This window comes from Chiloscyllium plagiosum, unplaced genomic scaffold (assembly GCF_037043375.1).
Source record: "Chiloscyllium plagiosum isolate Xiang-an unplaced genomic scaffold, Cpla_swu_hap1 HiC_scaffold_10, whole genome shotgun sequence".
Lineage (NCBI taxonomy): Eukaryota > Metazoa > Chordata > Chondrichthyes > Orectolobiformes > Hemiscylliidae > Chiloscyllium > Chiloscyllium plagiosum.
This window is the reverse complement of record NW_028270148.1, coordinates 4,569,500-4,586,791: the sequence shown is the minus strand read 5'-3', so window position 1 is coordinate 4,586,791 and position 17,292 is coordinate 4,569,500. Positions and strand designations below refer to the sequence as shown.

The following is a 17,292-nucleotide window of genomic DNA, read 5'->3' as shown; positions in this document are numbered from 1 at the left end:
CAAGACTCAAGAGCACCCTTTTTTAAGGTTAGAGGAAAGAGATTTATAAAAAAGACATAAGAGGCATTTTTTTTTACACAGAGGTGGTTAGTGTTCAGAATGAACTTCCTGAGGAAGTGATGGATGTGGGTACAATTGCAACACTTAAAATGCATTTTTATTGATGCATGAATAAGAAAGATTTGGAGGTTGTATGGACCAGGAGGAGGTAGGTGGGATTAGTTTGGTTTGGGATTCTGTTCGGCATGGACCAGCTGGAAGGAAGGGTCTGTTTCTGTGCCGTATGGCTCTATAATTAGGAGTCACAGTTAAAAAATAAGGAAGTGCACATTGAAGACAGAGATGAGGAAATGTTTTTTTTCTCAGCGGGTTGTGAGTCTTTGGAATTCCCTTCATCAAAAGGCAGTGGATGCAGAATCCTTAAATGTTTTTAAGGCAGAGGGAGGGAGATTCTTGATGACCCGGGGGATTAAAGGTGAACAGGAATAAGTAGGAATGTTGAGTTGAGATAATATTCGATCATCCATCAGCATCATTTAATTGACAGGATGGATAGACTTGATGAGCTGATTGGCCTTCTCCTGTTCTTGTGTCCCTCTTTCTGTGTCTTTTAGACTAAAGGAATGAATGAGTGTCATAAGAAGGGGTGTAACCAGGGTGGGATGAAGAAGGTTTTAGCTCAGGCAAAGGACATCAGAGGTAGAGATGGGAGTGTCATTGAGCATCAAGGGGTTGTGGGAAATGATTACCCAAAGTCTCAAGAGCTGAGAGTTTGAAATTTCCCATTTAAAACAAAGACCATGAGACCATGAGACCATGAGACCATGAGATATAGGAGCAGAATGAGGTCATTCAGACCATTGAATGTGTTCTGCAATTTGATCATGACTGAAATGTTTCCATTCATCATAGTCTCAAAGCATCGAAAGGAGGAGGAGTAGGTAATCCTGCCCATTTAGTCTCCACTGCCTTTCAACATAATCATGGCTAATCATCCAACTCAGTCCCCTGTTCACATTTTTTCCCCAATACTTTTTGATCCCATTAGCCGAAAGAACTTTATCTCACTCCTTTTTGAAAACATTCAATATTTTGGCCTTAATGCTTCCTGTGACAGAGAATTCTACAGGTTCCCCACTCTCTGGGTGAAGACATTTCTTCTCAAGGACCATTCAAAATTGACAATAAGTGCTGGCCCAACTAGTGGTGGCCATTAGCCAAGACTGAATGAAACAAAACCAGACAGAGACAGGAGAATGTTCAATACAACACTGAGAACAAACGAGATGGAGAAGCAGAAGAGAAAGAGTTTGAGATTGAGGAACTGGTCCAAGAGAAGAAACCGTTTATTCTATCTTGGAGTAAAACAAGAGAAAGTAACTATTCTATGTTTATATTGAGCTCTCTGCTTTCTCTGTACCAGAGGAATTTAACACATTCTCATCTCCAATAAATCCATGTGGAAAAGGTTACTGTGTTAGATTATTCTAAGATAAACAGGACTTACCTGTTACAGTCAGCTGGGTTCCATTCCCACTGATACCTCCCCACATTTTACAATAATAGACCTCAGTGTCACTGAACTGCATGTTTGTGATGGTCAGAATGAAGCTGTTCTTGGAGGGGTCTCTTAATGACTGGAATCGTAGAGTGAATCCTGGGCTCTATTTTAAGGGTTGTTCCTCATGTCTTGTGTTAAAACCGACTCTGTGTTATGTCCTGGTTGTTCCCGGTGCCAGTGAACATCAGTCTGTGTCACTGCCATGTTCCTCATGGCGCAGTGTAACCGGGCAGTGTGACCCTCGGTGACACGTTCCAAGTTCAGAGACATTTACAGCTTTAAGAGAATAGTGTGAATAAATTAAATTTAGTTTGAAGGTTGTGAACAACTCCAATTTAAATTTAATGAGAAATGACAGATTGTAAGAGTGAAAAAGTAGAGGTAAGTATTCAAAATAAACAAGACATTTTAAACCAAAGCACTATGAGATAATGGAGTGTTGTAAGGCCATTTGGCCCATCGAGTTTGCTCTGCCATTTGATCATGGCTGGTATGCTTCTTAACACATTCACCTGTCTTCTTCCTGTAATCCTTGAATCCTTATAAATCAAGAAATATATCTGTCTCTAAATACGCTCAATGACTTGGCCTCAACAACCCTCTGCAGCAATGAGTTTGATAGATTTAACACCCTTCAAGTGAAGAAATTCTTCCACATGTCAGTTCTAAGGGGTCGTTCCTTCAGTTTGAGGCTGTGCCCTTGGACCGTAGTCTCTCTTACCCATGGAAACATCTTCTTCACATCCACTCTATCCAGGCCTTTTATTCTGTAAGTTTGCATCAGATCCCCCCCCCCCAACTTCCCTATAAACTTCATTGAATACAGGCCCAAAGCCATCGGCTATTCCTCATATGACAAGCCCTTGATTGTCAGGATCACTCTTGTAATCATCATCTGAACCTCCTTCAACACCAGTACACCCTGGCTTAGAGTCAAATCACAGAAATAAAGAACAAGAGGATCATTAAAAAAAAGCCTTAATAAATTCAGACCATGTGATGTTCTGAGAATTCCATCTCAAAAGGAACGGTGTCTCCTTCAGTTTCAAATCAAAAAGGTAAACCAATATAGATTTTGAGAGAGAATTAAACAAGTCAGCCACTGATGAGACTGTTTATTTTCCTGAAGGGTTAATGAATGAGAAAATACTTATTGCAGGCAATCTTGGTGCTTACACCCCAGTATCACTGAACAGAGCCGAATTAATAAATGACTTGGTCTATGGAGTTGTTGTAGTTGGAAGAGTGTAATACATTCCTATTAGGGAATTTATTTTTCTGGAATGACTTGGCAGATTCAAACACATTAGCTACCAAGGATGGTTTAACAACAATGGAGGTGAAATAGACTGAAATGGTATGGGGGGAGTATTCTGGATTGATTCCTGATGGTATAGTGACTAGATGTCAGGTTCACACAGTTAGAACAATGGGAAAAGTGGTTGATGAAACAATGCGTTTGATTGGAGTTACTGTTATCAGACTCAATTTTGAAAAACTTGTCGATGAAAAGAATGAAGAGAAACAGAAGACTGATATGTTCAGAATATCTTCTTTAGCAGAAATGGAAGAAATAAATCCTGACTTGGGAGAGTTTTATCAAATACCCTCCAGAGAATTGGAATCAGAAGAATCCCTGAGTGTTATTACTTGAAAGGTAAAGCATTAATGAGGAAATACCAGGTGATGAGGAATGGACAGTGATCCATCAGGTGGTCACTCCATCTGAGGATCAGAATGAATGTTCACAATTTAGCTCATGAAATTCCAATGGCAGGTCATTTATGGATGAGGAACACAAGCTAAAATATTTTTAAAAATTTATTGGTCAAGATTAGATAGAGCTGTTAAATTTTACCAGACAAGCTGGTCCATGTCAGAACTTGGGAAATCTCCAACCCTCAGTTAAAGCTTCACCTGAAATCCTGATCACAGCTTTTGAACAACCGTTTAGCAGGGTCTTAACAGGTTGTGCAGGAGCCCAACCTAAATCCAGTAATGACAACCAATGGGCCACTGCAGTGGTTCAAGAAGACAGCTCAGCACCACCTTCTCAAGGGCAATGAAGGATGGGCAATAAATGCTGGCCCCGCCAGTGACACCCACATCTCACAAACCAATTAAATAAATTACTGCACCTGAGCTGACCTTCCTCCCCACAATGAATCCATCCCCGAGATCACTCTCCATCACCTCCTCAATCTTCTTGATCACAAACTGATCTCCAATCCATTCATTGGGCAAGAGGTTATTGTTGAAGGTGATTGTCATGTAAACTCTATTTACTGGTGATATTGAGCTGGCTTCCTCTCCCATTGATACTTTCCAACACTGAGCGGTAATAGACCCCAGTGTCACTGGGCTGCACGTTTGTGATGGTCAGATTGAAGTTGTTACTGGAGGGGTCTCTGGAAGGCTGAAATCGGTCAGTGAATCCTGGGCTCCTTCCTGCGATGTTCCTCACATCATGTGTTAAAACCCACTCTATTTTATTCCCTTGTTGCTCCTGGTACTACTGAACATTGGTGTGTCACTGTGGCGTTCCACCTGGTGCACTTTAACCGGGCAGTGTGACCCTCGGTGACACGTTCCAGGTTTGGAGACTGGAGAAGGATTGGATCTTTAAAGAAAAAGATCAGAATAAGCTTATTCCCACACGAACAGATCCTCTGTACTGCTGTATGGAATGAATCTGTCAGGGTGGTAGGAGTTAAAAAGCGAGAACAGGTTTACACTAAACCATAGAACTACATGTGTGACGGTTTCTGACCAAACAAAATCCATCAACATAAGCAAAAATAATTAAATATGCAATGTGTACAATACTATTATTTAAATCTCTTCAGAAATGCATTGACATTTTGGGCACAATTTCTTCTGCAGCAAGATCAAAATGCGCAACGACTTCCATTTAGAAGGACAGGGGCATCAGATACATGGGAACATCACTGCCTGCAAGTTCCCATCTAAACCACTCACCATCCTAATTTGGAATTATATCAATGTTCCTAAGTGTCATTGGGTCAAGATCCTTGAATTCCCTGCTTAAGGGCATTAAAGGTCTACCTACTGCAAATGGACTGTAGTTGTTCAAGAAGACATTAGCTTGTACGAGGGGGCATAACTACAAATTGAGGGGTGATAGATTTAAGATAGATGTCAGAGGCTGGTTCTTTACTCAGAGAGTGGTAAGGGCGTGGAATGCCCTACCTGCCAATGTAGTTAACTCAGCCACATTAGGGAGATGGTGATGATGGTATTGGCAGAACATTTAAAAATGTACAATATGAATGGTTTTCCAATAAATACAAGTCCCCTCATATAACAAAAAAAAGAACTTAAGTCTCTTGATATTACAGCCAGGTTACGTGTCTTCTGGAATGTTCTGTGCATTCTCCATTTATTCTTCTGTCAGGAATATTAATGAGCTGTGCTATTAGTACCATTGTTATTTAAATGGCATTTTCTCTCAGACATAGGTGAGGCTGTGAGAGCCAGCGATTCTCTCTCGAGGGCTGTTAGCTCTGGTGGATGGCAGCTAGCTCTGGGGTCATTTTCCAACTGTCCCCATGAGACATATCAATATTTCTTACAATAGGATTGGTCACAAAGCCATCAGATTTAAATTTAATAGGTTTTTGGTACGAGCCTGGTTCAAATTGATTGGCTAATTTAGATTAGATTCCCTACAGGCTCTTCAGCCCAACAAATCCACACTGACCCTCTGAAGAGTAATCCACCCAGACCCATTCCCCTACCCTATAATTACCCCTGACTAATGCATCTAACGTGATGGGCTATTTAGCATGGTCAATTCACCTGACCGGCACATTTTTGGATTGTGAGAGGAAACCGAAGTACTCGTAAGAATCCCACACAGACACGGACAATGCACTAACTCCACAGTTGCCTGAGGCAGGAATTGAACCCAGGTCACTAGCACTGTGATTCACCGTGCCACCCTGCTGTCTTCAAAAGCCTGTTGTCTTGGTAAAATGGGCTGCTTGGTCTGCTAACTGTATGGCCTTCTCATACAAATGTTTCAATTCGCGTACTCTCTGGGCACTTGTAAACTTTCAAGTTGCGACTCGCAGACATCCATTTTAAATCTCTGAGCAGAGAAAATACATACCATCTTTTAAAAGGACCATGCAACGCTTTCCCCGCAGCATTTCACAAACAACAAATTCGAACTTCCTGCCTCCCAGTCTATAAGTAAGCTCCCCAACTTTGCACAATATATGTCAAAAACAGCAGAGGGTTCCACGGATCCCTACGGAACACCATTAGTCATGAACCTCCAGCATGAAAAAGCAACCTTGCACCACTACCTTCTGCCTTTGCATTACAAGCCAATTCTGAATTCATATAGCACCGTCACTGTGGATCCCATGCAACCTAATCTTCTGGATGAGCCAACCACGAGAAAGCTTGTCAAAAGCCTACTAAATCCATGAAAGCAACATCTACTGCTCTGCCCTTAGCGATTACATTTGTCACCTCCTCAAAAAATTCAATTAAGTTAGTAAGACATGACCTCTCCTGCACAAAGCCATGCTGACTGTCCTTAATTAGGTCATGTTTTTCTGAATGTGCTTAAATCCTATCCTTAAGAATTCTCTCCAATAGTTTCCCACTCACCGATGTGAGACTCACTGGTCTATAGTTTCCTACATTACCCTATTTCCCTTCTTGAACAAAGGAACATCATTTTGATATTACTGGGCACTCAGACCCTCCCAGACCCTGAAATTACTGGGCACTCAGACTCTCCCAGACCCTGAGATGACTGGGCACTCAGACCCCCCCGACCCTGAGATGACTGGGCACTCAGACCCTCCCAGACCCTGAGATTACTGGACAGTCAGACAGTGCAGCAGCTCAGCATGGGGGTGGTAGGTGCAGGAGGCAGTTCAGTCTCTCACTGGGATTATTTGGAGCACACTGCCCTCTGCTGCTCCCTCTAACATTGTGCACAACGACAGCAGGAACATTGTGGGAACAGCTCGAATTGCGAATTCCCTCCAAGTCCCAGTCCATCCTGATTTGGAATCTCAGCCTTTCCTTCCTCAGCACTGGCTCTGGTTATTGGAATTCCCCAGTTGGCAGCCAGCACTGGGTCAATGGAGGCAGGCCTGAGCTTGACCAGGATGAGGCAAGGCATGCCTTAAATTGGAGATATTCATCACATTCTTGGGAAAAATGATGATTGACAGTTTGATCATTAAAGTTGGAACATTGCCAAAACATTGACTGGATCTCTGGTTTAATCGTCTCATGTTAATCCCACTCAGACATTGCCTGCATCTCAGTGTGGTTGGCTCAGTTCCTGTTTCATTGATGTTTTAATCTTGCCTGGCAGTTGGGATTGGTTTTATTTTGCCAGTCATTTCCAAATTGTTGCCTTCAGTTGGATTGAACTGGTGTGCTGTACATTTACTGTTGCATATTCAAGAGAGCCCTCATTTATCCCATCTTGGATCTTTCATTCCTTACTCTCCATATTCCCCTCCTCCATTTCCCTTCCCTTCGTTTACTCCCTCCCTCCCTTTGATCTCCTCCCTCTCCCACCCTTTCCCCAAACTTCTTCTGTCTCTCTATGCCCCTCATCCTCCCATTATTTCCTGCCCTCTCTATGGTGGCCATTCCCCTCCTCCCACCATCGCCCTCAATGTTTTCCTCAGACGTCCTGTCTTGCTGGGGCTTTAATGGCTGACCATCCCATTGGTCGAAATGGATTGGAGACAATCACATTTCAGAGCCTCACAATGTATTCCCCTCACCTTGGCCCCAATAGGCCCAAAAACCCAGGCACACACGCTGAGCCTGATTGATGAACCCTCAAGATCACCTGGGATCAATCCTTGGGATCTGATTGGAATCCAGTCAATGCGGGAGACAGAGGAAAACCAGACTGGGTCAGGACACACATTGGTGAAGCAGCTCACTAGCTTCACTGTGAGCCTCAGGAATGTTGGAGCTGGCTGGGGGGGTGGGGAGTTCAAGGGTGAGTGGTTCCTCTGCCCCTACCTTGTTTTACCAACCTCCCCACTTCTGATCCTGTCACCAATGGCCCAGAACATTCCAGGATTCTGGGAGTATAAATGGATGGGATGTGCTCTTGTGTAGCAGAGGCCTGGAGAGGGTCTTGATGCTGACTCAGGGACTGGGGCTGGAACATGGAGCTCTCTGCTCCTGCACATTCACATTGAACCTGATCCCAGCAGCCACTTCACTCCAGAACAATGCAAACATGGAGAGGGGGTGGGGGGGGGGGGGTAAACTGCAGGCAACTGGTTCAGACAAGGTGTACAACTCAATGATGAGGTGAATGGGAGCCTGTGACCACAGACTATTTGAGAGCTCACCACAAGAGGAAGGATTTGATGCCATGACTGTGGCTGCAGTTCCCTCTCCACAACTGCTCTCTAACACTTAGCCCCGTAACCACTTTCAGGAACAACTCTTTGACACTGAGCTGATGGTGAGCACTCGATGCAGATCAGTACATCATCAGCTGCATGCCTGCTCCTGAGGTTACAGCTACCTCTAACCAGTGAACTGCCTGACAATCCTTTATGTCCTTTACACTCCCAGACCCTGAGAATACTGAGCACTCAGACAGTGCAGCAGCTCAGCTTTGGGGTGGAAGGTGCGGGAGGCAGTGCAGTCTCTCACTGAGATTATTTGGAACACACTGCCCTCTGCTGCTCCCTCTCGCATTGTGCTGAACAACAGCAGGGGGAAACAGCTTGAATTGTGATTTCCCTCCAGGTCCCAGAGCAAATATGTCATTGACCAAGAATATCAGTCAGTTCTGAGTTGCTGATGGTCCTGTTTTAACATCACGATCTCTCAGGTCAATCCTCCCAGGGATTGGTGCTGGTCAAATGACCTTCCTGGAATCTGTCCCAAATCCCTCATGACTCCTCCTTGGGTTGGTCCATGCAACAACATTCATTGACTAACTCTGAGTCAGGCTGTGACCCCACACAGTCAAATCTGGCAAACAGTTCAACCTGAGTCCCATCACCAATGAGTCTGCTTCTGTCCTCCCCAAGCATGCACCCCCAAGGATATGACAGTGGTTAAAACAAGGGAATTAAAGAGAATTCAGGATGATGAAAGATCGCTCAGGAGAGAGAAAACAGGAACTATCAACATTGCAGTTGGGGTCACTTTGAGCAACATTGTGCAGAGAATGAAACTGAGTGCCTTTTTTGGTTTCACTCAAATCCACAACACCCAGTGCACCTTAAAATAAACACATTCTGAAATGTCTGTGTGAGTGTCATGGTGGGTTTTAAATCATCAAACCAGGTTTGTGTTGGTGTTTCCCTCTGCAGGATAATGGGAGATGGGAAAGGGGGAGAGCTGCCTGTTGGATGGAGCTGCAGCCCATGTTGCAGCTGGATAGAACTTTGTTCGGTCACATTTGGAATATTGTGTACAGTTCTGGTCACACTACCAGAACGATGTGGAGGCTTTGGAGAGGGTTCATAGGTACAGGGCCTCAATTTCAGGTTCAAAACCTCAGAGAGTATTGTAACTGATTGGATTGGGTTCACAGGTCTCTGCTTTTATTGTCTCACTCTGTAAATAAATGGAATACTGAGGAAAGGTTTACTGCAGTTCCCTCTTTCACCAACAGAGGGGGCAGGGCGTGTTTCTGAAATTGACCAGTGGGGCTTATTGAATATCTCAATCGAGGAACCAGTATCATCACTATGGGCCAAATGGCCCCCTTCTGCTGCTGTATTATTTGATGGTCAAACATGTTCTTTCTTTCTGTCTGCGACAGGTTCCTGCCTCATTCTCACTTCTCTTCGTTTCATCATTTGACTTCTCAGCCCCAGGGAGGGAGACCATGGGGCAGGGGCTTGACCCTGAACCTGAGCATTTTAGTCAAACTGGGATTGGTGCCCCAACTGGCCAAGGGGTGGGGGGTGTGGAGGGCAAGGTAGGGGGTTTATGGAGGGAAGAGTCTAGGGGAGGAGGGACAAGAGGGAAAGGGTCATCAGTGGGGCATGTGTCAATGGGCACAGGGGACTCCCAAAGCAGGTCCTCTATAACCCATCCTCCATAACGGTCTAGGACAGAGAGCGATGGGCAGAGCATCCAATCTATTTACTGTGTCACACCCAACTTGAAATACAACACAATGTCACGGTGTTGTACAACATACCCCTTGGAAAAGAGGCACATTTGAAATAATTGGCTGTGCTATGACATGGAGTAAACCCCTCTGCTAATTAAAACTAGCAACACAGAAAAGATTCACCCCGTGCTACAATCTGCTAAAACTCAAGGGGCAAAGAATTATCCCAAAAGTCACTATTTAAAGTAAAAAAATAACAACTTTATTCTTTAAGTCCAATAGAGAATATTAAAACAAACAACTCTTGTCTCTTTAATCTATCTTTTACATCCCACTCTCCAAGGAGAAAGTGAGAACCTCAGATGCTGGAGATCAGTGCTGAAAATGTGTTGCTGGAAAAGCGCAGCAGGTCAGGCAGCATCCAAGGAGCAGGAGAATTGACGTTTCGGGCATGAGCCCTTCTTCAGGAATGAGGAAAGTGTGTCCAGCAGGCTAAGATAAAAGGTAGGGAGGAGGGACTTGGGGGAGGGGCATCGGAAATGTGATAGGTGGAAAGAGGTCAAGGTGAGGGTGATAGGTCAGACTGGGGTGGGGGCGGAGAGGTCAGGAAGAAGATTGCAGGTTAGGAAGGTGATGCTGAGTTCAAGGGTTGGGACTGAGACAAGGTGGGGAGAGGGGAAATGAGGAAACTGAAGAAATCTGAGTTCATCCCTTGTGGTTGGAGGGTTCCTAGGCGGAAGATGAGGCACTCTTCCTCCAGCCGTCATGTTGCTATGGTCTGGCGATGGAGTAGTCCAAGGATCTGCATGTCCTTGGTGGAGTGGGAGGGGGAGTTGAAGTGTTGAGCCACGGGGTGGTTGGGTTGGTTGGTCCGGGTGTCCCAGAGGTGTTCTCTGAAACATTCCGCAAGTAGAGAGCGCCCATTCCACTCTCCAATACCAGGCCGATTAAAAATCCCAATTACGATTTACAAAAAAGTAATCAAGTTTCAAAGCCAGTCAGCTTTGACAAATCTCCTTTATAGATTCTCTCCAGGTCAGTTGTGATGTTCTGCTGTGCAGACTTATTCGACAGACAGGTACCTCTCAGAGAGCTCTTAAACTAGCAGCCTGTATCTGCCTGTTATTTGGCAGTTCTCTCTCAACTGTTCAAAAATGTCTGGTTTTATACCCCAAAACATCGGATCTCTTCATTGGTTTCAATATTACCAAAATAATAAATTCAAACTTGATTAGAATTTGGTGTATTGGGGTATAATTTAAACTAAAGGCCGAATTTGAATTTGTTTTAGTCTCATGGCAACTCATCTGCTGCTAGTTGTGTCGACAAAATGTTACATTGTTACCTTTTTCAGAACACTTTGTGTATGTCAGGCAGGCCTTGCCAGCTTTTCAACTCTCTTCAAGGTACAGTACCTCTACACCTCATAACACCTCTAACCCTTAAGAAAAAAATGAACCACCATAATGAAAGGATGGCTTCATGTTTTTTTCTATTCCTTAACCACATTATCATGACATTCTTTTGATATTAATCTAAGTTCATATTAACTTCTTCCCACATAAATATAACATTTAATAGTTATTAATTTTATTTGAGGAAAGCCATTCTGGCTACTGAGGGAGTGCATCGTAGGTTCACAAGGTCAATTCCTGGAATGGTGGGACTTTCCTATGCTGAGAGATTGGAGCGACTGGGCTTGTATATGCTTGAGTTTAGAAGGCTGAGAGGGGATCTGATTGAGATGTATAAGATTATTAAAGGATTGGACACTCTGGATGCAGGAAGCATGTTTCGGCTGATGGGTGAGTCCCGAACCAGAGGACACAGTTAAAAATAAGGGGTAGACCACTTAGAACAGAGTTGAGGAGAAACCTCTTCACCCAGAGAGTGGTGGGTGTATGGAATGCTCTGCCCCAGAAGACTGTGGAGGCCAAATCTCTGGATCCTTTCAAGAAAGAAGAGCTCTTAAAGATAGTGGAATCAAGGGTTATGGGGATAAGGCAGGAACGGATACTGATTGAGGATGATCATAATGGTGGTGCTGGCTTGAAAAGCAGAATGGTCTACTCCTGCACTATTGCCTATTGTCTATTATCTTTATCATTTAAATCCATGATAACACACCTGTTATTACATTCTTATGACCCGCAACATGTACAATATGTAAACTAAAAGTCCGTAACATAAGACTCCAATGAAATAATCGCATATTCTTGTCTTTAAAGCATTCCATGAATTTACAAGGATTGTGATCCGTGTACACAACCGTCTCCAATGCATTGTTTGTGACATACACATTAAAATGTTGTAAGGTCAGTACCAAACTCAATTGATCTTTTCCAATCATGGAGTATTTCCTCTGGTGAATGTCAAGTTTCTTTGAAAAGTAACCAACTGCCAGTTCAATCCCATCACCATCTTCCTGTAGCAGTACAGCTCCAACTCCTATGTCACTAGCATCAATGGCAACTTTAAAACATTTTGAAACGTTTGGTGTCGCTAAAACCGGTACGGTGATTAATATCACTTTCAAATGGTCGAATGCCTCCTGGCATTGCTCTGTCCACCGAAACCTTGTGTAGTCCTTCAGCAAATTAGTTAATGGTGCCACTACACTGCTGAAGTTTGGAACAAACTTCCGATAGATTCCACTGAGTCCTAAGAACCAAAGCATCTCTTTCTTCAAGGCTGGTTGTGGAAATTTCTCGATGGTGTTCGTCTTTGCATTCCGTGGGGTCAACCTTCCATGACTGATGCTATGTCCCAAGAATGTGACCTCTGCTTTCACAAATTCAGTTTTATTTAAGTTTATCACCAGTTTTGCTTCTTGTAGTCATTCAAAAAACTCTGCCAGCAGTGTCATGTGATCTTTCCAGGACTTACTATGGATCACTACATCGTCCAAATAGACTGCACAATTTGTTAACCCAACTCTGTTCATGAGGCTTTGGAATGTGGCGGGTGCATTCTTCATTCCAAACGGTATCACTTTAAACAGATATCGCCCATTTGGGGTTACAAACGCAGAAAGTTCTTTCGCCATCTTTAATAAATGTACCTGCCAGTAACCACACAGTAAGTCCAACTCGGTGATGTAACTGGCTTGTCTGACTTTTTTGATACAGTCCTCCAATCTTGGAATTGGATATTTCAAATTTTGTAACAGCATTGACCTCCCAATAATCCAGACAAAATTGATGGGTCCTGTCAGGTTTGGGAACTAAGATGATCAGTGAACTCCACTTGCTCTGGCTTGGTTTAATGATATCCTGATCGAGCATGGCCTCCACCTCCTTCTGGACCTGTCTGGCTTTGAGAGGATTAAGCCAATATGGGTGTTGTTTTATTGGAGCAGTATTCCCTACATGTACTGCATGTACAATAGCATTAGTCCTCCCTATCTGATTCTTACATATATCCTTATACTGCAGTAACAAATCTTTCAACTATGTTCTATGCTCCTGAGACAGAGAGCTTACTAACCTATCCCATTCTTCAAGGACCTCTTCATTTTTTTAATCTATTATGAAGCACATCAAAATCCATACCATTTGGATTTGATTCCTCACTCTGAGGAGCAGTAACTAACACGTGTTTCTCCAGTTGGTTCTCTCTAGTATAATGCTTTCATCATAGTCACATGACATACCCGTGCTACAACATGGGGTAAACCCACCTGCTTAATTCAAACCAGCAACACAAAAAAGAATTATCCCATTCAGTAATCTGTAAAAATTCGAGAGGCCCAGAACTATTTAAATTAAAAATTAACAACTTTATTTCTTAAAGTATAACAGAAAATAATTAATGAACAACTATTTACAACTCCTTCTTTGAACCTCCCTTTTGCCTTCCCCTCTGCAATACTGGTCCAATAAAAATCCCGATTAAGTTTTATAAATCTTAAGATTTACAAAGCAAAACTTCTTATCTCAAAATCAGGCAGCTTTCATTTCTTCTCTTTTGGTCTTCTTTTCTTCTTCTTAGGGATTCTGCTTCACAGGTTATATATTAAATGTTCAAAAATATCCAGTTTTATGCCCCAAAACATCAGATCATTTCCTTGGTTTTAATGTTATCAAAATACTAAATTCAAACTTGATTTAAACTGATTGGCATAATTTAAACTGATTGGCAGAATTTGAATTTGTTTTTGTCTCATGGCAACCCAGAGACTTGATTTGTGTTACATTCTTACCTTGTTCAGAACACTGTATGTTGTGTCAGTCAGGCCTTGCTAGCTTTTCAACTCTCTTAATGTTACAGTACCTCTCCACCCTCATAACAAATGGTTTAAAGGGATAATGTAAGCACAGAAAATTCCAAATGCACTCTGTGGCGAAGATGCTAATTCAAGGGGTCACTGACATTGTTTCCTCAAAGCCTGACTAAAAACAACTTCAGCTCCATGTTTACTTGGAGGAGGGGCTGGTTCAGGGTCACTGAGTGACCTTCCCTTTGACCTGGGTTGGTCTGATCAAACCTGCCTCATTGTAGTTAAATAAATTACACTCAGCGTTTGAAGACAGTAGAAGATATAGTGAATCAAAAATATTCTTAATGTGGTAAAGAGATAGATTAATATCCATCTGAATGTTGATAACTTAAACAAAATACAATTGTATAATTGTTTTCAAAGGAAGTACAAACAAAGGGGCCAGGCAATATACAGTTAAAGGCACAGGACAATATACAGTGACACTGTCCAGTTGCAGAGGTTGTGAGGAGCTATCCCCCATTGCAGTGCAGTCCATATGGTCTATAACACAAATTTTCTTTAAACATCTCAATTATACTCAAGGAGCTTGACACCATCCAGGAGAAACCCATCATCATCCATGTGCTTATCTAAGGATTGTTTAAATCTCCCTAATGTGGCTGAGTTGACTACATTAGCAGGTAGGGCATTCCACGCCCTTACCACTCTTTGCGTAAAGAACTTGCCTCTGGCATCAGTCTTAAATCTATCACCCCTTAATTTGTAGTTATGCCCTCTCGTACAGCTGACGTCATCATACTAGGAAAATGTCTTTCTCTGTCTACTCTATCTAATCCTCTGATCATCTTGTATGTCTTTATCAAATTCCCCCTTAACTTTCTTCTTTCCAATGAGAACAGACCTAAGTCTCTCAGCCTTTTCTCATAAGACCTTCCCTCCAGACCAGGCAACATCCTGGTAAATTTCCTCTGCACATTTTCCAATGCTTCCACATCCTTTCTGTAATGGGGCGACCAGAACTGTAAACAATATTCCAAGTGTGGCCGCACCAGCGTTTTGTATAGTTGCAGCATGATATTGCGGCTCCAGAACTCAATCCCTCTATGAATGAAACCTAACACACCATATGCCTTCTTAACAGCATTATCCACCTGGGTGGCAACTTTCAGGGAACTATGCACATGGACTCCAAGATCCCTCTTTCCACTGAGCCAGTATTCTGCCTTCCTGTTATTCTTACCAAAGTGCATCACCTCACATCTAGCTGCATTGAACTCCATTTGCCACCTCTCAGCACAATTCTGCAGTTTATCCAAGTCCCCCTGCAACCTGTAACATTCTTCTAAACTGTCTGCTACTCCACCGACTTTAGTGTCATCTGCAAATTTACTAATCCATCCACCTATGCCTGCGCCTAAGTCATTTATAAAAATAACAAACAGCAGTGGTCCCAAAACAGATCCTTGTGGCACACCACTAGTAACCGGACTACAGGCTGAATATTTTCTATCAACCACCACTCGCTGCCTTCTTCCAGAAAGCCAGTTTCTAATCCAAACTGCTAAATCACCCTCAATTCCACTCCTCTGCATTTTCTCCAACAGCCTACCATGTGGAACTTTATCAAAGGCTTTACTGATGTCCAAGTATACCACGTCAACTACCCTACCCTCATCTACATGCTTGGTCACCTTCTCAAAAAACTCAATGAGGTTTGTGAGACACAACCTGCCCTTGACGAAACCATGTTGACTATCTGAAATCAAATTTTTGCTTGCTAGATTATTATAAATCTTATCTCTTATGATCCTTTCCAAAACCTTTCCTACAACAGAAGTAAGGCTCACTGGTCTATAATTACTTGGGTCATCTCTACTGCCCTTCTTGAACAATGGCATAACATTTGCAATCCTCAAGTACTAAACCTGTAGACAATGACGACTCAAATATCAAAGCCAAAGGCACTGCTATCTCCTCCCTAGCTTCCCAGAGAATCCTTGGATACATCCCATCCGGCCAGGGGACTTGTCTACTTTCACTCCTTCTAGAATTGATAACACCTGTTTGTAACTAACCTCAATCCTTTCTAGTCTAATATCTCGTACCTCATTCTTCTCCTCCACAATATTTTCCTTTACCTGAGTGAACACCGATGAGAAATGTTCATTCAGCACCTCTCCGATCTCTACAGGGCCCACATTCAACTTCCCACTTCTGTCTTTGACTGGCCCTATTCCTACCCTAATCATCCTTTTATTCCTCACAGACCTATAGAAAGCTTTAGGGTTCTCCTTTATTCTATTTGCTAAAGACCGCTCGTGTCCTCTCTTTGCTTTTCTTAACTCTCTCTTTAAATCCTTCCTCGCTGATCTGTAACTCTCCATCACCTCATCTGTACCATCTTGCCTCATCAACACATAAGCCTCCTTCTTCTTCTTCTTAACAAGAGATGCAATTTCTGTAGTAAACCACAGTTCCCCTACCTTATCACTTCCTCCCTGCCTGACAGGGATATGCCTTCAAAGTTTGTGAGAAGATTTGTAGCTCAGGTACTCATTGTTGTGGTTCTGTTCACTGAGCTGGGAATTTGTGTTGCAGACGTTTTGTCCCCTGTCTAGGTGACATCCTCAGTGCTTGGGAGCCTCCTGTGAAGCACTTCTGTGATGTTTCCTCCGGCATTTATATTGATTTGTATCTGCTGCTTGCCTCTTGGACATGACCAGCTATCCTTAGTAGCCACACACTCAGATGACAAGCAACATGAGTTCGACTGGGACAACACTACTATTATAGGACAAGCCAAACAGAGAACAGCCAGGGAATTCCTAGAGGCATGGCATTTATCCACAGATTCAATCGATAAGCACATCGACCTGGACCCAATATACCGACCAATGCAACGGACAGCTGGAATTGACAACCGGAAGCAGCAGATTCAAACCACTACAAATGCCGGAGGAAAGATCACAGAAGCGCTTCATAGGAGGCTCCCAAGCACTGAGGATGTCACCTAGACAGGGGACGAAACGTCTGCAACACAAATTCCCAGCTCGGCGAACATAACCACAACAGAGATATACCTATCAAGGACACACAATATCTGTCCCTTAAACCAGCTCCGCATTTCAATAGTCTGCATCCTCTGCATTTTGCTACCCCATTCTATGCATCCTAATTCTTGCCTAATCGCATTATAATTGCCTTGCCCCATCGATAACTCTTGACCTGTGGCATGTACCTATCCCTTTCCATTGCTAAACTAAACGGAACTGAATTATGGTCACTCTCTCCAAAGTGCTCACCTATAACTAAATCAAACACCCGGCCTGGTTCATTACCAAGCACCAGATCCAGTGTGGCCTCCCCTCTTGTCGGCCCTTTGACATACTGTGTCAGGAAACCCTCCTGTAC

General features: G+C 43.1%; 1 pseudogene; it reads right to left on the bottom strand.

Moving 5' to 3' along the window:
- LOC148148891 (uncharacterized) overlaps positions 1 to 17,292 on the bottom strand; it is a 65,481-nt pseudogene that overhangs the window by 7,305 nt on the left and 40,884 nt on the right.